This window comes from Cervus canadensis, chromosome 14, assembly GCF_019320065.1.
Source record: "Cervus canadensis isolate Bull #8, Minnesota chromosome 14, ASM1932006v1, whole genome shotgun sequence".
NCBI classification, from domain to species: Eukaryota; Metazoa; Chordata; class Mammalia; order Artiodactyla; family Cervidae; genus Cervus; species Cervus canadensis.
In genome coordinates this window covers 2,154,581-2,176,840 of record NC_057399.1, presented here as the reverse complement: position 1 = coordinate 2,176,840, position 22,260 = coordinate 2,154,581, and the positions used below count along the sequence as shown (strand labels likewise).

The 22,260-nt window shown below is 39.6% G+C and overlaps 1 protein-coding gene, 1 long non-coding RNA gene and 1 other non-coding gene across 4 annotated transcripts in view; all 3 read left to right on the top strand.

Annotated features, from left to right (window-relative positions):
* Nucleotides 1–22,260, top strand: part of KIF13B (kinesin family member 13B) — a 202,503-nt gene that overhangs the window by 32,481 nt on the left and 147,762 nt on the right. The gene's annotated exons all lie outside the window — the stretch shown is intronic.
* On the top strand, nt 638–12,653 carry LOC122453253. The gene is made up of 3 exons (XR_006272987.1): nt 638–653; nt 4,447–4,452; nt 12,488–12,653. It is a non-coding gene; the product is annotated as an uncharacterized LOC122453253 (long non-coding RNA).
* Nucleotides 15,347–15,419, top strand: TRNAK-CUU. The gene has a single exon. It is a non-coding gene; the product is annotated as a tRNA-Lys (tRNA).

Below are 22,260 nucleotides of genomic sequence, written 5' to 3'. Positions count from 1 at the left end.
TTTTTTAAATTCATTTATTTTTTTAATTGAAGGATAATTGCTTTACAGAATTTTGTTGTTTTCTGTCAAACCTCAACATGATCAGCCATAGGTATACATATGTCCCCTCCCTTTTGAACCTCTCTTCCATCTCCCTCCCCATCCCACCCCTCTAGGTTGACACAGAGCCCCTGTTTGAGTTTCCTGAGTCATTCCCGTTGGCTCTCTATTTTACATATGGTAGTGTAAGTTTCTGTGTTTCTCTTTCCATAGATCTCACCCTCTCCTCCCCTCTCTCCATGACCATAAGTCTACTCTCTCTGTCTGTTTCTCCATTGCTGCCCTGTAAGTAAATTCTTCAGTGCCATTTTTCTAGATTCCGTATATATGCATTAGAACACGATATTTATCTTTCTCTTTCTGACTCACTTCACTCTGTATAATAGGTTCATCCACCTCATCAGAACTGACTCCCCTTTTGATGGCTGAGTAATATTCCATTGTATATATGTACCACAACTTCTTTATCCATTCATCTGTCCGTGGACATCTGGATTGCTTCCGTGTTCTAGCTATTGTAAATAGTGCTGCAAAGAACAATGGGATACATGTGTCTTTCTCAACTTTGGTTTCCTCAGGCTATATGCCTAGGAGTGGGATTGCTGGGTCATATGGTGGTTTCATTCCTAGTTTTTTTAAGGAATCTCCATACCGTCTTCCATAGTGGCTGTATCAGTTTACATTCCCACCAACAGTTCTTGCAGATATTTTTACCTTGACATGCCTTTCTGTTCTCTCTGAGGTTACCCTAGTTGGGACCATAATTGCCTTCTAGCTGGTTTCTGGAACCTTCCTTCAAGCTTGCTCGTGCATCCTGTAATCTGTCTTTTGAATTTGGAGCCTTTCTTATTTCTTTTTTTTTTCTTATTTCTACTAATTAAGAAATGTCGGTGTCTGGGAGACATCTTTTATATGTTCATCTCTCCTTTTTTTAAAAAAGTATTTATTTTTTATCTGGCTGTGCTGGATCTTAGTTGCAGTATGTGGGATCTAGTTCCTGGACCAGGTATTGAACCCAGGCCCCCTGCATTGGGCGCGTGGAGTCTTCCCCACTGGACCACCAGGCACGTCCCCCTCCTTGTTTTCTAACTCTCGTTCTGTTTCGCTGTTTTGTCTGTATTTTGGGTCCCCTCCCCTTTGAGGCTGTGAACTGGGGTCACAGTTGAAGGTGGGATCACTTAAACCTTGGGCCTCGTGCGGTGCTCTGCAGGCAGAAGTGCTCCGTAAACGTCTCTTGACTGGTTATCGTCCTGTGGTGCTTGTTCTCTAAAGCTCCCTATCCTCATGTTAGCCCCAGTTAGTAGTTGGAAAGGTGATTTGCGAGTCTGGGAGTTAGGTGTTATGGAGAGTATTTCTCAGGACAATGGTAGGACCTGATGAGCCATCTCAAACCCACCCCACCATGCTGGGTGCGGCTTTCTATCGCCTGTTGACTCATGGCACTGTATTGCTTTGTTTTGCTTTTCATGTTTTGATAACAACCTTCTGTTCCAATGCTGTTTCATTGATTATATCTTAAGTATGCTGTTTCCTGGGGATCTTCGGACCATACTGTGGGATAAATTTCCTTGGGAAGAATTATTCAAAGATTAAACAGTTCTATTTGTGATATACAGATATTGCAGACTGGGGGTGTTGTAGGCTCCATTTACATATAGATGTTTATTTGGCCTGCAGTTTCAATACCTAAAAATCAAACAGTTTCACATAAAAATTCAAATTTGTAGTTTTTCCTAAACAACTTGAAAATCTGGCATCACTGAGCTCTTTCTCCCTGATAAGGTCATGAGCTGTTTAGATCCCCAGTTGGTGGGTGCAGCAAATAACTTCTGTTGTTTGTCCGGTCCCTGTAGACCTTCCCATGTAATCCTTGGTGTAAATCCTTACCAGCTTCTGTCACCAAACATGTCCTTTCCTGACCTGGGCCCCAGGCTTTTGAGTTTTGAAACTCTTAACCTCTGTACTGGTACTGAATATCTTATGTTCTCAATTTTTCTTTAGTTTATTGTTTGTGTAAGTGCTCAGTCATGTCTAACTCTTTGTGACCCCAGGGACTGTAGCCCACTAGGCTCAATTAAAAAAAAAAATGCTATTTTCAGAAACAAAAATACATAAACTTGTAAACATATATTTACTGAAGAGGAGCGTCGTTTTATATTTTTCCAAATCAGTGAGTTACATTGAACACTTGATAATTTATAAAGTCATATCAACAGTTAAAGAATTCACATGGTTGGTTTATTGTTTAACCATGTGAACTCAATAATTGTTGATACGACTTTATAAATTATCATAACACATTGTTTGCAAAGTGTAAAATGATGCTACTCTTCAGTAAATAATCTTTATATATTTTTGCTTTATAGTATTTTTTCTTAAATATGTTATTTATGTAATCTTGCTATTTTAAATGAATTGATAACATATTTAAGAGTTTCTTGGCTTTAATATCTAACTAAATTTTTTTTTCTCTAGGCTATAACCCATGTAAAAAGAAGCATTTTAGGATCCTCAGTTGTTGAAGAGTGTAAAAGAGTTCTGATACCAAAAAGTTTGAGAATCTCTGATTCTAAAGGACAGTGTGTTAGCTCAGGTCAATTAGAATTGTCTAAGGCACTCACCAAAATTTTAGAACATAATTATTTTTTCCATCATAAGCAATATCATATGAATCAACACTAGGTCCCTGCGAAAGTCTGCTGAACCCATGGTATTTCTAAAGTGTTTAATGCTGTTTAACTAAGACGTTTAGGCAAATGATTCTGTGAATTTGGACTTCTAATTTAGAATGCCAAGAAATTTAACCCTGTGTCTTTTGGGGTAGGAGGCCAGGGATTCTCTGGTTCTATTAATTAAGCCTTCCTGATTGTTCTCTTACTCATGGTAGAGAGAGTTTGTTGTATGAACAGTGGGAAGAGGATTTGAAGATCTGAGATGGAATTTTGTTGTGACTGGAGATTTTAGTGGGGAGACTTTCAAACAAGATTCAGATGCTAGAGGGCTAAAAGCATGAGCAGTCGAGAAGAAAGCTGGGGATACTTGGAGGTTAGAGGGGCATGAAGTAATCTCACCTGCTTCCCTTTGTGGGTGAACAACCTGGAAAAGCAGGTTCCTGCGGGCTCCCCCTTTCCCAGTTGCCTCTTTTTATCCATCCACCTTTTACTGGTCCCCTGAAGCAAGGAGGGGGTCTTTTTTCTTTCTCTCTGCACTTTGGCTTGCTCTGTCTTGTCATAGAGTCCTCACCTTGGAGTAATTGAACAGTTAAAGGAAGATATGGGTAGAGAAGAGGAACTGTTTTGCTGTGGTGACATAGAAAGAGACGGGTAGGCAGGATGGAGAGAAATTCCCAGCAGCCATAGCGAGGGCAGGGACCAGTTCGATTGGGCAGCTGTTCAAGTAGAACAGTGTGTGTAGCTAGGACACATGGATCTTCCTTGTTCTCTAGTTGCAAATACCTATCTTGTCTCTCCAACTATTTTTTAAATCACTTTGGTTTAGAAATTGAATCCTATCTAATTACCCTTCTGATTTAAAGGATTTGTAGGATATGGGTGTCTTTATATGTTAGGATCTAGCAGAGGCCAAGGTGCTCCGACAATAATTTTAGACTGAAAAACACAATGTTTATCGCCATGTATATTGTCCTGTTGCCCTGAGAGGAGAGAGGAAAGTCCTTAGCATCCATCTCATAAAATGCTGTAGAACGGGAACAGGCTCTGAAAGTCCTGCTAGAGTGTATGCAGAGAAGATAAGATTAGATGTGATTTTGACTGTAGTTAAGCCAGTTTAACTTACTATTGGAGGGGCTTTGGCCTCAGTTTTCACTGCCTGAGGGGAGCAGGTTCTGATGACGTGGTCTCTGCTCTGCCTTGCAAGAAGGAGCTCCTAGGACTTTCCTGTGGTCCAGTGGTTAGGACTTCGTCTTCTAATGCAGGGGTTGCGGATTCGATTCCCAGTCGGGGAGCTAAGCTCCCACATGGCTCTTGGCTGATAAAAAGACTTTAAAAATGGTTTGCATCAACAACATCTTAAAAAAAAAAAAGAAGGAACTCCTCTGGGTGTTAGACTCCCAGGATTGGTCTGTTCTCCACAGGGTGGGTTATGTGACACTCCTGTGTCTACCAGGATATTTAAAGGAGACAGAAAAGGCAGGAAAAGAATATGTATTAAAAAGAATATATATATTTATGTATATGTATAACCGAATCATTTTTGTTGTACATCTGAAACTAAGCATTGTAAATCAACTGTATTTCAAAAAAATTTAAAAATTGATCTGGAAAAAAGCAAGAAATCTTCGACAAAGCAAATATCTGGTTACTGTCAACAAGGTGGGCTTGCTTGATTATAAATTTATATGTCAAAAACTTTAATAAAGTTTAAAAATATTCCTAAGTAAAAAGATAGATAACTGTCAAGATTTCGGATGTCAGCAGAAAGTAGTCACTGTGAGGGAAAAAAGGAATGCAAGACTAATTTTACTTTAATTTTTACTCATAAGTACAGTAATTCAAATTTCAGGATACCTGTCAGTTTTTATGTAGCTGGCAGGACTTTGGAAGTTGACTTCGTAATGCATAAGCAGTTTTCACTGGAGTTCCTTGTTTTGCAAACTGGGATTTTTATAGCAATTTTATGCAATAATTGATGTATATCTAAGTCTACGTTAAAGCAGATCTTTTTCTCTTTATTTTTTAGATGAAACAAACACTTAAATAATGTTTTGTAAAAATTTATTTTTTATTGAAATGTAGTTGAATTACAATATGTTAATTACTCCGTACAGCAAAATGACTCAGTTGTGAGTCATTCTTTTTCATATTCTTTTTCATATTCTTCTCCTTTGTGGTTTATGACAGGATATATACACACACACACACAGTGCTGTACAGTACAACCTTGTTTATCCATTTAAATGTTTTAAAAAATAAATTTTACCCTATGAAATGAAAACCACCATGAGAATCGATACATAGTAGCTTATAATTGCCCTTTATTGTTTTGTCAGACTTAACATATTCCTCTATGTAGAAAAATGGGAGACTTGGTGTTTTGGTCACATGTCATAGACTTGCTTGCTCAACTTCATTCTCATCAGATGTTACCACAACAGAAACCCTGTATGTAAGCAAGATCTTTGTTCAGTTTTTACTTCCACTGAGTCATTAGTCTAGTCAGCCGCCCTTGTAATCTGCTATGTTCTTCAGGGGCTTGGAAACTGCCATGTAATGGGAGGAACCAGACATTGAATATACATTTGGTACAATTTCGCATGAGTCATTCTAATTAAGTTATGTAAGTACTACAGGAAAACCCTATTGTATGAATGTCCTTTCTCTGAAAGCTAGATTTAATAGGACTGAACACATACGTTCGTCTTTTTATCTGCTCCTATCAGGAAGGATGCTTAAAAGTAGGGTACTGGGACAGAGACTGGTTGAGTCAGACGTTGGCACTAAACTTGGACTTTGTGCCTTGCCATTTCCATAGGTTTTCCTTGAATTTTCTGACACTGACTTCATCTTTATCCTCTGTGTCAGACACCTCTTCTGTGCCGCTTCGGAACCTCTTGGCCTTACTCTCCCAAGAGCCTTTAATCACTCTTCACCCCTGGCTGCTGCCAACTCAGACTGGACCCAGCCCAGCTTGACGTGGACACAGGCTGACACCTCATGCCTCACTCCCCTGCCCCTCTGCTCTGGGGCCGCAGTCCAGGACAAGCCTGGGTCTTTGGTCTCTGAGAAATCCACGCTAAGAACATCCTTTTTGCCTGCCCTCGGCCTGTACACTAAACGAGTTCTCTGTATTACATTACAGTTGGCTTGTTGTATTTTAACCTGACTCTGAATTTAAAAATTAGGAACAGGTTAGGTCTGTTCTTCACAGTGGGGATTAATTTTTAATTCTGTCCACCTCAGAAGCAGTAGATAGGATCTAGGACTGAGGTGCTATCGGTGGAATTAGCCGTCATCACTGCTTGAAAGGGTAGGAGAAGGCGAGAGTTGGTTGAAGGGCATCAGAGGAGAACGACTCAGACTAAGGTTTGCCTTCTGGATTTCCCATTACCACTGGTGTGCCTTTGGGAGTTTTCATGACTTCCCTGAGCTTCAGTTTCCTTTTCTGTAAAATTGAGGTGAGGACACCATTATACAGATCTTGCCAGATCGCTATTGGCATAAATGAGTTATTTATGTTGAATGCCTGCTACATGGTTAGGTACTTAGTAGATGGTAAGTGCTATTATTCCTTGATTTGTTTCTTCTGATCATTTTTTCATTATAAAAATTTTACTCGTTGAAATACATCATATTTTAAGTAATTTTTTTCCAGGCAACATTGGTGCATACTTATTGGCCAGGTTAGACTAATAACCATGTCCTCCTCTAGGGGATCTTCCCAACCCAGTGGTCAAACCCAGGTCTCCCACATTGCAGGCGGATTCTTTACCATCTGAGCCACCAGGGAAGCCCAGGCTAACAACAGCAATAACAAATCATGCCCTTTTGCTTCTTAATTGGCAATGATAATTGGCAGTTATCTTAGGTGACTTAAGCTATAACTCTAAGTGTGGTTTATTAACCCTCCAGATAGCAAGTACAAGATGTTTGTTTCAGGCATTGTGGGTTTCCTCTAAAGAGTATCAATTTGCATAATATTTCTCAGAGTTGGTTTCCTTGTTCTGAGCAAAGAGCTATTATTATCATAGTCAAAGCAACTTCGTGGTCAAGGTCTTTGAACACTTAGAACGTGTAAATAATGCAGAGACAGCTAGGATAGTGTTCTTGGAAATATAAGAAGTGAACAGAGAATTTAGTTTGGGGATCTTCTCACTGATGATAAATAGCATTTGTAGGCATTATTATTTCTTATAGTGTGTTGGATCCTTTGCCAGGGGTTTTACCTACAAGTTCAGTAAAAGCACTTAAAACAGAAAATATAGGCACCATGATTATCTCAGATTTTTCAGAAGAGGAATGAGGCAGGAAGCTGTTATAACACATAGTAAGTGGCAGAACTAGGACTTGAACTCAGGTCTGCATGAGCTCATCCCTCCAAAGCCACCTATACTCACTGCTTCTTACTGCTTTGTAGGATTTCACAGAAGAGTCTCTTCTTGATCTTTAGACGTTTGAAAATGTAATTACTTTTAGAAAAGTAAAAAAAAAGAAAAATATAGTTGGTAAATTCAGATTAGAGCAAAACTGTGGGTATTCAACAATTATTGATTGGTATCTAATACATGGTACCCTGGCAAGGTGCCTGAGAAGGGAAAGATAAGTATGACCTGCTCTTTTTTTTTTTTTTTTTAATATTTTGTTATGTTGTTCAGTCACCAGGTTCTGTCTGACTCTTTGTGACCCCTTGGACTGCAGCATGCCAGGCTTCCTTGTCCTTCACTGTCTTCCAGAGTTTACGCAAACTCATTGTCCATTGTGTTGGTGATGCCATTCAATCATCTCATCTTCTACTGCTTGCTTCTCCTCTTGCCTTCAATCTTTTCCAGCATCAGGGTCTTTTCCATTCCAGCTCTTTGCATCAGGTGGCCAAAATATTGGAACTTCAGCTTCAGTCCTTCCAGTGAATATTCAAGGTTGATCTCCTTTAGGATTGACTGGTTTGATCTCCTAGCAGTCCAAGGGACCCTCAAGAGTTCTCTAGCACCACAGTTGGAAAGCATAAATTCTTTGATGCTCAGCCTTCTTTATGGTCCATCTCTCACATCCATACCTGACTACTGGACAAACCATAGCTTTGACTAGATTGACCTTTGTTGGCAAAGTGATGTCTCTGCTTTTTGATATGCTGCCTGGGTTTGTCATAACTTTTCTATAAGTATATATATTTGGCTAAGCGGACTCTTAGTTGTGTCACGTGGGATCTAGGTCCCTGACCAGGGATCGAACCCAGGCCCCCTGCAGGGAGCTTGGCGTCTTAGCCACTGGACCACCAGGGAAGTCCAGACTTGCTTTTTTTTCTTTTAAAGGAATTACATTCTGGACTTCAGGAAACACATACACACCTAAGGATATTACATTTGTTAATGCATTCAACAACTATTTGCTGAATGCCCTGTAAGTGTGTCAGTATAGTATTGACCCTTAGAGAACCATGATGCATAGAAAGAAATTTGGTCCCAGGCTTCATGGAGCATCTTAGTCTATCACGGGTGTTACAAACTGGTCTAAGACATTTGGGTCATTTATAATCAGACATTAATAAGCTCCAACGATGAGAGCTGGGGCTTTCCCACATGGCACAGTGGTAAAGAATCCACCTCCATGCAGAAGACGTGGGTTTGATTCTTGGATCAGGAAGATCCCCTGGAGGAGGACAAGGCAGCCAACTCTAGTATTCTTGCCTGGGAAATCCCATGGACAGAGGAGCCTGGTGGGCTAATCTCTGGGGTTGCACAGAGGCGAGCACAGCTAAGTGACTGAGTGTGCGCGCACAGACACACACACAGCATGTCAGCCACGAAGTTCTGATGAACACATACACACACATGGTATGTCAGCCATGACGATCTGATGAATGCTGTCTCCCTCTCACACACACACACAGTATGTCAGCCGTGAAGTTCTGATGAACACATGCATGCACACACACACAGTGTGTCAGCCATGATGATCTGACAGATTCCCTCTCAAAGGTATTAGCAGGCGTAGTGTTAGTCATACAGCCTGTTCCTGTGAGCTCTGTGAAGTCACAGCTCTCAGACAGGTGCCTTGCCCGAAAGCTTCCCATGAGACCAGCGGAGCAGGATTCAGGACCCTCTGCTTAGAATTATGTGGCAGAGTCTGAATTCAGGTCTGCCTAGAGTCCTAAGCAGAGAACCCCAGACCAATGGCACAAGATGCCACGGTTGCTAGGGTCTTAAATTTGTCTCTCAAGAATGGAGGTACCTGTGTGAGATTTCTAGTCAGTGTGCAGAGTTTTAACATGGCACATTTTACTAGTTAAAAATTATTTCTCGTGTTCCGTGTGCTGATTAATGAACCCTGGAATGTTGTTCAGAAGAAAAGATAGCCAGACCTGTTTTTGCATGAACCCATTTGGCTATCTGATAAAGTCTGTAGACCTTTCTCAGCATAATCTTTCAAAAGCATAAAATGCAAAGGATTACAAAAGAAGCCAAATATAATGAAATACAGTTTCCAGAATATTTTTAAAGACGTGTAGTGCAGTAATACATGCTTCTTTTTTTTTTTTTTTTTTACATGCTTCTTTATTACTGTATTGACTATGAAGATCTAGTGTTGGGAATAATTCATTTCAAAGTTGTGATGAATATAAATACAATAATTGTAATGATAAGAAAATAGCTGTAGTGTTTGTTGATGACAAAATGACTGCTAATTCTGTAATTTATTGCCTATATTAATGATTGAGGGTAATGGCTAAATTGCTGTTAGATAGTAAAACATGAAAGTGTAACTTTTTCCCCTAACCATTTTTGCAGATGCCCATTCATTCTATCAGGGTTAAGAATCCCTACTCTAGAGTGTGCATTTTTAAAATAATTATTTATTTTTAATTGATGGTTACAGTATTGGTTTGATTTCTGTCATACATCAGCATGAATTAACCATAGGTGTACATATGTCCCCTCCCTCTGGAGTGTGAATGTTTGATTAGAATCTTCTGTCACCTGATGAAGCCTGGAGTGTATATTTGTGATTAGGATACCGAATGTCAAGAAATTAAACTTAATTTAATGGATTAAAACTTAACACTCGCCTTTATTGCTATTTTTTCTTTTTAAAAATAATTAGTAGGGATAATGAGACTGTACAAATCACAAATGCAGTGTGTGAAAGTTCCCTAGGAGAGAGCTATGAAGTGCTATGGGACTATTCAGAAGTATTTTCAAATAAAGACAAAAGAATCTTAATAAAGACATCATGATAAGACAATCTAGACAGACACGAATGCAGTGTTAGGAAGAAGTTGAGGGGAGGCAGAGTGAAAGTTGCAAGTACTATAATTTATGAAGGTTGAAAAAGACATCACAGAAAAACATGATTAGGACTTTCTTCTGTCTGGCCCAGAAATAAAGACATTTCAGATACAAAGAATAGCATGATGGTTGGCATGGACAGTGGGAGAGCCTGGAAGGTTCTTCCACACATGAGTGACATAATTGTCCAGTCACGGCTTTAAGCACTTTATACATGCTATTTAATCCTCACAGCAGTCTTACTGTTATTTGCATTTTTTTGCGGATGGAGAAACAGGCATGGAGAGGTTAAGAATCTTGCTCAGAGTCAAAACTAGGCCTTGTCTGGCTCCACTGGACTCAAAATGACTCAGTGTGAGATTACACTGATGACTGTGGAGGGTAGATTAGGCGGGAATGCGAGGGGAGGTTGGAAAATCAGGTCAGAGATTATTAAAATGATGCGGCAAGAGATGCTAAAGGTGGCCTGAACACTGAGTGTTGAGAACAGGTGAAAAGAGTTTTCGTCTTGGAAATCTGCGCATTGATGTTTTTCGAGTGAGAACACCCACAGAATAGGAGATGAAAGTCTAGTGTTTCCGAGTGGAGAGAAATTTCCCCAGCCAGTTTAAATATGTACTTGGCTGAATGAATGCTTGTGTTACCAGTTCTCTCCTGAGTGCAGAATATTCATTACTGGCAGGATTTTACTATAATCACCAGGTAGCATTTACAGTGAGCACCCCTGTAGCCACTTGCCTACCTAGGATCACCAGGGGAACAGTTTGCCAATATTAGGTTGTGTGGTGACTAAGCTTACAGGTGTAAAAGGTACCAACGCCTTGTCAGAGCAGAGGAAACGTTCAGAATCTGGCTTATTTGCTCACAGTTTGAGAAAACTCAGAGAAGTGGGAGGAAGAGCTTTAGGTCAAGCGCTGACTAACCATTCATTCAGGGACTGGAGTAGGGTTGTTTCATCTTTGAGGTGAAATACAGCAAACACCCCCTCAGTCCTGACTTTGCTAAGCCCTGCAAAAGAGGTTTCTGGCAGCTTAGTGAGTTTTCCCTTAAACAGATTCAAGAGGGCTCCAAAAATGTGAACTTCCATGGATAAATAACCAGGGTCCATAGTTCTCCACGTAATAGATCATCAGAGCTATATGAGAGTTTATAAAACATAACTAATCCACGGTCAGTGTTTACAGAGAGGTGGAGTCGTTGGTTCCTGGACTCACAGCTTTCCATTGGCCGAGTCCATATCCAGCTCCTCACTGATTGGACAGACGTTCCCTAGGCGCCTGTGGGCGGGCTTCCTTCACCCACACAATCCTTCTAGCCCTTGCTTCTTCCCTTTTGCAGGCCCAGATATCTTTAACTTCAACTCCTTGATATTTCTGGTCAGAAATATCGTTGATTTGCTTTTATTCTGCCGTAAAGCAATGAGAATTTTCGGGTCATTCAATATGAAGTGTTAACATTTTCACCCTCATAGTCACTCAAATATGCTCTCTTCTACATTCCCACTTTTCATTTCCATGTTTTTATTTTTCACTTTCTTGTTGACAGACTAATGGTGTGATTTAAGCTAAGATTTCTTAATATAGAACTTCTGTTTAATTGTTAATTGCAGTTATCAAATTGTAGGTTTCCAGGCTGGAAAATAGAAACAATTCTTTTCTATTCTTAATACTCATCCCTAGGACAAGGCATTCCTTGGAAGGCAAAGTACTTTCAAACAGCCAAAGCAGGAAAATGGGATTTTTATTTTAAGATGCAGTGGCTAAATGCACAGATAAAATTTATGCCCTTTTCTCTCCTTACTGAATCTTTATTGAATAAGGTAGCTGAGCTCTACTTTTAAAATGGAAGTATAGTGATGTCCAGTGTAGTGTTAGTTTTTGCTCTCCAGCAGAGTGGCTCAGTTATACATGTGTATACGTTCTTTTTTATATTTGTTCCGTTATGGTTTATCCCTGCACATTGACTTACAGTTTCCCGTGCTGTACGGGAGGATCTTGTGCTTTATCCATTCTGTACCTGATAGTTTGCATTTACTAACCCCCAAATTCCCAGTCTGCCTCGCCTCCTCCCCTCCCCCTGGCAATCCCAAGTCTGTGTTCTGTGTCAGTGAACGTGTTCCTGCTTCATAGATAGATTCATCTGTGTCATTTTAGATTTCACATACAAGTGATATCATACAATATGTCTTTCTCTTTCTGACTTAGTTCATTTAGTATGATAATCTCTATGTCCATCGATGTTTCTGCAAATGGCATTATTTCCTTCTTTATTAGGAGTCAGTAGCATTCCATTGTGTTTATGTATCCACTCAACTGTTGATTGACATTTGGGTTGTTTCCATGTCTTGGTTGTTTTGAATAGTGCTATGATCAGAAATCTGTGGATCAAATCATAGCTTCATGCTGTGAACATAGGAGTGCATGTATCTTTTTGAATTATAGTTTTGTCCGGATTTATGCCCAGGAGTGGAATTTCTGGATCATATGGCAGCTATTTTTAGTTTTCGGAGGAACCTCCATACTGTTTTCCGTTGTGGCTGTGCCAGCTTCCGTTCCCACCAGTAGTGTAGGAAGGTTCCCTTTTCTCCACATACTCTCCGGCATTTGTTATTTGTAGACTTTTTAGTGGTGTCCATTCTGACCAGTGTGAGATGGTGGTGGTTATTCAGTCACCAAGTTGTGTCTGACTCTTCACGACTGCATCTCACCAGGCTTCTCTGTCCATCACCATCTCTTGGAGTTTGCTCAAGTTTCATGTCCTTTGCATCGGTGATGCCATCCAACTATCCTGTCCTCTGTCACCCTCTTCTCCTTCTGCCTTTAGTCTTTCCCAGCATCAGAGTCTTTTCAACAGTCAGCTCTTCACTTCAGGTGGCCAAAGTACTGGAGCTTCAGCTTCAGTCCTTCAGTGAATATTCAGGGTTGATTTCCTTTAGGCTTGACTGGTTTGATCTCCTTGCAGTCCAAGGAGTCTTCTCCAACACCACAGTTCAAAAGCATTGATTTTTTGGCGCCCAGCTTTCTTTATAGTCCAGCTCTCACAACCATCCATGAGTACGGGAAAGACCATATCCTTGACTATATATAGACCTTTGTCGGCAAAGTGATGTCTTTGCTTTTTAACACACTGTCTAGGTTTGTCATAGCTTTTCCTGCATTTCTCTAATAATTAGCAAATCGAGCATCTTCAGATTTTGGTATGGGGGGGCTCTCTAACCCCACATGTACCAAGGGATGACTGCACTCTTCTGTTTCATTAAATACATAGGAAAATCAGATCTTGATTTTAAAAGGTTAATGGACTTTTTTTCTCATTCTTATGTAATTATTAGAAGAAAGCTCAATATACCAATGTAATATACATGTTAACCCAAGGAACACCATTTCTTCATCATATTCCTTGTTTTGTAAATAATTTCTGGTTTTAGTTACACATTAAATTTTATTATTACAGATCAATTAATGAGAAGCAACATATTGATACATCTTTTATCTGTTTTAAATTACTAGATGTATATAATTTAAATACTTGTTTAATTACTTTCAGTAATCTATCTTACAAAATGTATTCTGTAATATACACCTCCTTGAAATGAATGTTAACACTTTTATTAGAATTTAAAAATGAAGTCAGGTTGTTTTGTATGGAAAATGTGTTTGACATACCTGATTAATTTGATAATAAGATAATCAAGATTTGATAAGATATGTAAGATACTGACTTAATAATTAAGTCACATTCTAGTTATAGTGCAAACTTTTCCATAAATTGAATCAGCTAAATGTGTAGCTTCAGTGTTTTTATGAAAATATATTGAAAGCACGTTGTAAGATGAAATAATTTTGCCAAATAGTATTCTTTTGTCCGAGGCATAATGAAGTTAACAAGATGTGATTTTTTTCAATCCTTTCTGAGTTTTAGAGGTTAAGTAAAGTTCTGATAAGTGAAACAATAGCAGGTGTGATTAACTTGAGAAGTTATGGTAGAGTCTTTGGCCTCTATCCAAGAAGCTGAGAAAAATGAATGCTTTATGACCTGGGTTACATTCTTTTTGCCAGTCAGGTAGTTTCTAGTTTTTGCTTTCAGGAGACCTAATTGATTCATTAGCTTATAGAGCCTTAAAAATAATGTTTGGTATTAGATCATTCTGTTTGTTTTTTTTTTTTTTTCGCTGTGTACCATGGCAGGAGTGTGAAGATTTGAGTGACGTTACTGTAACAAACCTCCCTCCAGTTCAGTTCTCTTACATATTTTAGCAAGATTTTTAGTGCTTCGCGTGTGTGCTCAGTCTCTTCCGACTCTGTGACCCCATGGACTGTGGCCCGCCAGGCTCCTCTGTCCCTGGGATTTCCCAGGCAAAAATGCAGGAGTGGGTTGCCATTTCCTACTCCAGGGGATCTTCCCACCCAGCAAGCACACCCGCGTCTCTGGTTTTCTCCTGCGCTGGCAGGCAGCTCCTTTATCACTGGCGCCATCTGGGAAGCCCCTTCAGTGCCTTACTTCTGTACAGAAGAAAGCAGTACCATGAATGCTCAATGCCAGCTCATGTCAGTAGTAAGTTATAGTAACCGCATGGACTCGTTTCATTATAAGATGCTTTTCCATTACAGTTTTTACTTTATTGTGTTTATCAAAATTTGTGATGTATTTATTTTGCTCTAGTCAATTATGTGCTACTAATAATTGTATTGTTAGCTCAGTGCAGAAGAAGAGTAACCTGAGAAATTTATAGATATTTTTGCAGAAAAGCATGATAGAGGGTTAACAAAAGACTTTACATTAGGATAAAATGTTTTGTGCAAACTATCAATAGAATGGAATTTAGAGACCGAGTGTTTCTTTTTCATTGCCCTCAAATTTTCAAGTCAGTTCAGATGTTGGATAGATGACTTCACATCACTGGGTGACTTGATGGGAAAGAAGTAAAGGTATGAAATTTTTGGCTATTAAAGAAAAGAGTTTTTTTCATTTAAAAAACAGTGGATTGTATCAACAATAAAATATCATTATTTAAATTTATATAAATTTATGGTACTTGGATTCCAGTGGATAAATTTAAGAAATTCTATTTAAAAATATAAAAATTCAGGAATTCTTTGCAACTATTTAAACCCATTTTTGAATAACTTTATATGACAACTTAAATGTATGAGGAGGTTTTTTGGGGGGTACATGATCAAAGAAATTTTTGAAGACTATTCCAGGTATGTACATACCTAGATTTATTAGTCTTAGACATATGTTCATTGACTCCCTGAAGAAGATTTTAGCTTAAGATGTACAAACTTTTTACCTCTTCTCCTACTGTTCGATTTTTATATTTAATTTCTTCTACCATCATTTCAGGCTGCCTGGCTAGCTCAATAGGTAGAGCATGGGACTCTTAATCCCAGGGTCATGGGTTCAAGCCCCACCTTCGGCGGTTGCCCAAAGAATCTGCCTGCAATGCAGGAGACCTGGGTTCAGTCCTTGGGTCGGGAGGATCCCCTGGAGAAGGAAATGGCTATTTCCTTCAGTATTTCAGGAAATACTTCAGGGGTGAAGTATTTCCTTTACTCCAATATTCTTGCCTGGCAAATTGCATAGACAGAAGAGCCTGGTACAATCCATGGGGTTGCAAAGAGTTAGTCACAACTGAGTGACTAACACTTTCACCTTTCATAGTCATCTCTGTGGTGTTTTTACAGAATATATTGTACTTTGAACATTGTCTCTTCATTCCTTCTTTACCAAGATGAGATCCTGCCCTTCCCCCTTTCTCTGTCCTCTTATAGCCCACTTGCTTTATTCATAAGTTGACATTATTATATACATATATATGTGTGTATCCATCCATCCTTCCATCCATCTACTCTTTCACTGGCTTCTCTGCCCATCCGTCCATCTGTCTATCCCTCTGTCTCAGTGCTAGACCAAATGGTGTGTTAGATTTCCTGTCTTTCCCTGGGATTGTTATCAGAACTGGTTCATAGGCTATTTGATGGGGTTGTTCTAGCATAAAGTTAAAATAAATTTCTCTTTTTCTTAAATTCAGTCAATTGCATCAGATTGTACCACATTTTAAACCATGACTCACTTGAGTAAGCTTTTTATTTTTCCTGTGGTTTTGTTTACTTTTTAACTGTGTCTTTGGTGATTTAGTCGCTAAGTTGTGTCCAATTCTTGGTGATCCCATGGACTATAGCCTGCCAGGCTCCTCTGTCCATGGAGTGAGTTGCCATTTCCTTCTCCAGGGGATCTTCTGACCTAGGGATCAAACTCAAGTCTCCTGTGTTGCAGGTGGATTCTTTTGCCCGTTAGCCACCAGGGAAGCCCCAATTCTGTCTTCAGCATATTCTTAAATTTTTCTCTTTCAGATCCTTAGCTATACAATTTTATTATTTCCCTCCAAAGATCTTTGTCTCTGAGCCTTCTGTCTTATGGTTACTCCCTAGATAACTGTTACCTGAAATTTAGTGGGGAAGAATTAACATTTTCTGGCTCTTTTACATTTTTGGATCATGGTTTCTTAAGGAAACTGGTAGTTTAGAGTCTAATGTGTAACAATAAAGGAAGGACAAAACCCTGACAGGGAATATGCATAGGAAAAGTAGTATCTGGAGAGGCTTTGAAAAGTGAAAGTGAAGTTGCTCAGTCACGTCCAACTCCTTGCAACACTGAACTGTAGCCCGCCAGGCTCCTCCGTCCATGGGATTTTGCAGGCAAGAGTACTGGAGTGGGTTGCCTTTTCCTTCCCCAGGGTATCTTCCTGACCCAGGGATTGAACTCAGATCTCCTGCATTGCAGATAGGCTCTTTACCATCTGAGCCACCAGGGAATCCCTGGTGAGGGATTATTTATCAGGAGAGATTTTATTTTATGTAGGACATAGTGATGGTTAACCTAACTCCTAGTCTGTCATTTCAGTAGACATTCACTGGATGCCTACAGTCTGGAAGGGCTAAGTATAAGCGCTGAGGTGTGAAGGTGAAGGAGCTGGGGTGGGGGCCGGGATGGAGGCCTCCGGCTCCTGGTGTCCCTGTAAGCAGTTGGTATAGTGTAGTGTCTGTCACAAGGAAGCATATTCAAGGAGTTCTGGGAACCTTGTGTTTTCACCTTTAATTGCTGTAATTCTCTTATGCCTTCCGATAAGCATGATATAACTGTGGCCATAGTGTCCCAAGACACAGGGGCGTTTTAGATAGGAAACAGGTTTATGAACATCAATGGGGATCCAGTTGTTACCCATAAGAGAGAAGGAGCAGGAAGAGATGATATTAAAAAATGCCACCAACTGCAATGTTGTGAAGTAATTAGCCTCCAACTAATAAAAATAAATGAAAAAAAAATGCCACCAAACTTAACCATTTATTTTTAATGAACAATAGATTCGAATAATATAGCAAAGTACAATGAACCATCTTGGGAGGATGTGTCTTGACAGCCCTCCGCCCTGGAAAAAAAAAAATCATACTATTGCAAGTGAATTTTTGACTAATGGAAGATCTTAAAACTAGGCACCCTTAGTGCCTTATCGCCTCTGGACCAGCTCTTACTCTGGAATTTTTTCCAAACTAGTTCACCCAGGAGAAGAATAAGACCTTTGCACCATCTTGCCTCCGTAGCCAAAAGGCATTCATCATCTCCTACTTTTGAAATCTCTCTGTTGAGATTTTAGGAAATCCATACACAATATCCCCTCTTCACTTGGTACTTATTCTGTGCCAGGTCCTGTTCTAATCCCCATCGCGATCCCTGACGTCGGTTCTCTTATTGTCTGCGTTTTACAGATAAGGGAAGCTGGAGCACAGACAGGTTAGCTGTTTCTCAGGTCACACAGTAAACGCTGCAGTTGGGATTCAAAATCAAGCAATTTGATTCCCGAGCCCAGTCTCTTTACCCACTGTAAACTATGAAAGGTATGAAGAAATACTGACTTAAACTTGTAGAATGCTTAAAAAATTTTTGGCAGTTCCAGCAGTTTTACACAAGCAAATTTCTTAAGCAAGTCTCTTTTTCACCTCTCTGGGAAATGGAAATACCAGTTAATGTTTGGCTGTATTGTCTGGTATTGCTGACACACCTGTGTTTGTAGGTGAGTGTACAGAACTAATATGCAAGTATTCCTCTTGTACACAGTACCTGTTACCTATGTTGTGTGCAGATTGAATTTTAAACTTCAGTTCATGTCCTCATTTACTATTTTATTTCCAAGAGTCTAAATTTGCATTCAAAAGCTTCCAGTGCTTTTTTCTTTGTCCTTCAAGCTAATGTGTTCTAAGATTGCCGCTTCTTTTTTTTTTTTTTTGACAGGAAATAGCATTTATTGGTGAGCGTGATTAAGGAGGGAACAGAGCTGATGCTCATGAGTGCAGGGCCCGCCATTTGTCCAGGGGACCACGATTAGGGATGTATTTGACCCCACAGCCGTCCGGGATGAGTCGCTTTTCTGCCACCATGTTCTCAAATTCATCTGCATTGAACTTGGTAAATCCCCACTTCTTGGAGATGTGGATCTTCTGACGGCCAGGGAACTTGAACTTGGCCCGGCGGAGGGCTTCAATCACATGCTCCTTGTTCTGCAGCTTGGTGCGGATGGACGCTTCTTTCTTTAAGACAGTTTAGTTTAGTTAAGAATACCTGAATTCTGAAGCCATACTGCTCCTTAAGAGTTAGCTGGTTGTATCTTGGAATATGAGAGAACCAAAGGATGGCGATGTTTTCTTTTCTAAACCGTTTCCCCATGTTGTGTGTCATCCTTCTGCCCCACTCTGTGTTGGACAAAAAGTGATGGGTTTTGCCTGTTTGTTAGGTAGGCTGGACAAGTCTTCTCCACCTGCACCCCCTTGCAAATGTACAACTTAGTCTCCTGGGACTACAACATATTTCCTTAAGGTTTCTTTGCCTAGTCAGGAAACCAGACTTCATGAAGGAGAGAAGAACAGAAACAAAGTCTTGAAAAAATAATGCAGAGAAGGTTGGGCCATGAAAGAAGACTCAGTATTGCTCTCACATGACCTACATGTTTTTGATTGTGTCACTTCAGCAGAGTATTGCTTCTGCCTTGGTTTGAATCTTTAATATTTAATTGTTGACCTTGAGCAAGCAGCTTAATCTTGCTGAGCCTCAGTTGCCTCACTTGTAAAATGAGGATAATAGAATCTATTCTTTAGGGTTGTTGTGGAGATTAAAGAAAATAACACATGGAATGCAGTGTGGACCTGATAAGAGCACAAACCTGTATTGAATCTAGATCTGAACCCTCATCTGTCTAGTTCCCAAGCCACGTTCTTTCCATACCACATAGGGTATTGCATGGTGGCCTGAAGCAGATTATGTAGGTGATTGCCTGGTTTCTGAAGTAGCAGAGAGGTTTGATGAGGTTAAGTGACCACTGGGCTCACAAAACTAAAGCAGGGCAGAATGAAAACTGAATGAAGGGTTTGTAATTGCTAGTGTAAAGTACTTTTCCCTACAGCGTCATGCCATGGAGACAGTGTCTTTGATATCTACTGATCTGTTATCTTATCAACTATATTGCAAGCTTCTTAGGGATTTCAGCTCTGATGTCCTTGGTGCCATCCGATTATAGGCCTGAAATAGTTAGACGCTCAAGGCTTAATGCAGTAAGAATGACTTGGGTATATTGACTCCAGTGTATGTTTTGAATCATTCAGTATGGACATTAGCAATTAAATAAAATTTACTAAAATTTTTACATACTGAGCTTGATCCAAAAAAGATTGACCTAAATTTCAGATGGGCAGTTTTGCACATGTGGATCATAAAACAAATAGTAAATATGAAGTTAAATTGATGCTGACCATATGACCAAGCAGTTTTAGGTGTCCAAGAGAGAGAAAAATTAATGTCTCCACAAAAACTATGAAGAAAATCAAAAGTGGTTAAAGAGGTAAAAGCAGTGAACAAAGTAATAGAAATGGTCCAGAGGAATAAGCATGAATGAAAAGGAAACAGTGTGTATTTGACCAGGAGTTGGTCAGTTCTTAGACTATATAATGTGAAATATAAACACATGTTAAGACTCTTAACCTCTTTGGTCATTATGGACATACAAATTAATATCAGCAAGATGCCACGTCAATCCACTTGAATGGCTGTAAATGTAAAGCAGACACTGCTAAAAGATGGTGAAGGTGGGGCACCTGTGACTCTGACTTGGTGCTGGTGGGCATGTAACCTGGCACACACATTTAGGAAAACGGTTTGATTGTTTCCTGTAAAGATAGATATACACTTACCCTATGATGCAGCAGTTCTTTGGTTAGGTTATCTATACTTGCGTAGATTTATAGAAATAAAAATAAACGTCTGTACAAAGATTTGTTCTTGATTGTTCATAGCAGCTTTGTTCATCATAGCCCCAAACTGGAAACACTCTAAAATTCCTGTCAGCTACCAGGAATAAAACGGAACAGGGAACTGATAACAAGATGATGAACCTCACAACATGCCTGAATTTGGGAATTCCCAGGTGGTCCGGTGGTTAGGACTTTGCTTCCACTGCAGGGGCACAGGTTCAGTCCTGGGTCGGGGAACTAAAATGCTGCATAGCGCCACCAACAAACAAATGAACAAAGTCATGCCTGAGTGATGGACACCAGATGCAAAAGACCACATATTGTATAATTTCATTTATATGAAATGTTCACAGAAGAATGACTGAAAGCAGATATAATTGTTAAGTGGTTGCTTAGGGCTGGGAGAAGGACCTGGGACTGAGTACAGTCAGGCTTGAGGAAACTTTCCTGAGTGACAGAATTGTTCTTAAACTAGGTTGGGGTGGGGGGTGCACAACCCTGTACATTTCCTAAAAGTCAGTGAATCATTCCCTTAGAATGGGTGACTTTATGGTATATAAATTATGATGTCAATAAAACTGTTAAAACTACATAGATATGTAGAATATATTAGGTAATTTATATCTTAAAAACTGTTGCATTTTTAAAAGACATCAGAATTGGTAACTCTTAAGAAAATGCCCAGGTTTAACTGAACTCTCCCTTCTCTGCGATTTATTAGTACTTAACTCCTCATCCAATCTTCCTTTAGCCGCCAGTGTAGAGCCAATTTTTCCTTGTTAACCAGTTAGCTAGTTCAAGAAACCTGGGTTACTGTGTTGATGCATGCGGTTTAAGGAGTTCTTGCTGTCTAATGTAGGGGTTTCCGGCTTTTGCTGGTCCAGGCATATTTGGTTCCTCAAAATATCTATGTCTACAGCTTATTTTCTTGAGCTGTGCTATGCAACATGTGGGATCATAGTTTCCCAACCAGGGGTCGAACCCCACACCCCTGCATTGGAAGCACAGTCTTAACCACTGGACCACCAGGGAAGGCCCACACAGCTTCCTCCTTAGGCTGAAAAATGCTAGCACTGTATGCCAATGGCCTCAACTTATGCTTTAATTCTTAATCCTTTTCCTCTTTCCACATCCTCACCCATTTCTTCAAGATCAAGGCTTTTTTTAAATTCATTTTACCTTCCCTATTACTCGTTTGCCTATTAAAATCAACAGTGACAAACATGGAAATGATGGAAGCATGGTTTATTTCGAGTGACATAAAGCATTTCTTTTGGGAAATGTTATGAGGTAAACATTACAACACATTTCCTGCTTCCAAAAAAAGCAAAAGGCTACATAATTGTACACTGAGGAATAGGTGTCTTATTTTCCTTTGAATTTCAGGTTTTACTTTTAGTAAAAAAAAAAAAAACAAAAAAAACGGTAGACTATTTGTGTCTGTGACATGTAGCAGTTAAAGTCAAGTTAGTTTTTGGGAGAAGAGATGAATATTAATACTGTATTTAAACTTGATTGAAAATACACTTTCAAATTTGACTTGAAAGCTTACAGTGAAAGTACTCTGTTCATCCTATGACGTATATTTTTGTAATTTTCTAAGTTATAGCCAAATATCGTATTTCTTATTGCTTTCTTCTCTGACATTTAGCATTATTTAATATTTAATGCTTTCAGCACTCCCCTCCGAGGGCGCCCCGGATGCAGTTTCTTTTAATGAAGAACAGGAGTGTTGTGGTTCGTTAGTGATGTTCACCATGTGTTTGACCTGGGAAAGTGGCTGGCTGAGCGCCTTGAATTTGCCACCAGCAGCAGCTTGAATGGGGGCTTTGAAGCAGGCAGAGACCAGTTTGAATCTTAATTCCACTTCCACCAGCTGTGTTAATTTCTGAATGCTAAGTAACTCAGATGTAACATGAGGATATTTCATAGGATTGCTGTGATGAAAATGAAGTACTTAAT